Source organism: Tupaia chinensis, unplaced genomic scaffold (genome assembly GCF_000334495.1).
Source record: "Tupaia chinensis unplaced genomic scaffold, TupChi_1.0 Scaffold000644_1, whole genome shotgun sequence".
Classification (NCBI taxonomy): domain Eukaryota; kingdom Metazoa; phylum Chordata; class Mammalia; order Scandentia; family Tupaiidae; genus Tupaia; species Tupaia belangeri.
This window is the reverse complement of record NW_006160165.1, coordinates 7,037,255-7,037,471: the sequence shown is the minus strand read 5'-3', so window position 1 is coordinate 7,037,471 and position 217 is coordinate 7,037,255.

Genomic DNA, 217 nt, shown 5'->3' with positions numbered 1-217 from the left:
CCCGCCCCCCCCGCCGGCGCTGCCCGCCCTGGGGAGGGGGAGGGGGAGGGGCTGCACGCGTGGCCGCCTGCGCGCGTGCGCCAAGCTGGATGGGGCCCCGTCTGACTTCTGGGCCGGTATGGAGGAGGGCTGTGCGCGCACGTGGGGCGCCACACAGAGCGGAGGGGCCGGACAGCGTGTCCACCTGCCGGTGTATTGTGCGCACGCATGTGTGTGC